This window comes from Otolemur garnettii, unplaced genomic scaffold (assembly GCF_000181295.1).
Source record: "Otolemur garnettii isolate 467f Iridium unplaced genomic scaffold, OtoGar3 scaffold00327, whole genome shotgun sequence".
NCBI lineage: Eukaryota > Metazoa > Chordata > Mammalia > Primates > Galagidae > Otolemur > Otolemur garnettii.
Window position 1 is genome coordinate 32513 of NW_003852722.1, and position 596 is coordinate 33108.

The window sequence follows — 596 nt, forward strand, 5'->3', positions numbered from 1 at the left end:
GTAACTTGAGGTTTGGTAAAACCTTTTCTGTTTCCTTAGTAGAAGCATCTTGCTCCCTTTTTATCCTCAAGGGCAACAAGGCATCTAGTTCAGCAGAACCTACAGTTGTGAGAACAGGAAGCATAAGGGTGGGCCATTGAGGAGGGAGTTGATGGGAGATAGTCCTACTTCCACCCCTTGGTGTCCGAGTCTATGTATTTTATACAACAGGGACACAGCGTTATCTTGAAAAATAACCTTTCAATTTCTGAGAGTGCCCTTCCTCACCTAGTGCTGTAGCTGAGCCCTCACGTGGTCACTCTAAGTTCTGTCCAGGTAGTTGTCTGTGGCTAATGCTATGTATTTTAGGGTTAGTGTACCCAAGAGATGTGTGCACAGTCACACCCCCTTGGCTATGAAGTGGGTCTGTGGATGCAAAAGGATGCGAGATCTTTTGAATATTGAAATAGTCAATGAGGCATTCTGAGCCCTCATTTGTGTGGCTACATGTGGCCCTGTGCCAGGGAAGAAAAACTCAGACCCAGAACTTGTATTAATAATAAAAAAGTTCTGAAACCTGCAGGGTGGAAGTCGTCCAGTGTTATCATCTTCTTCCC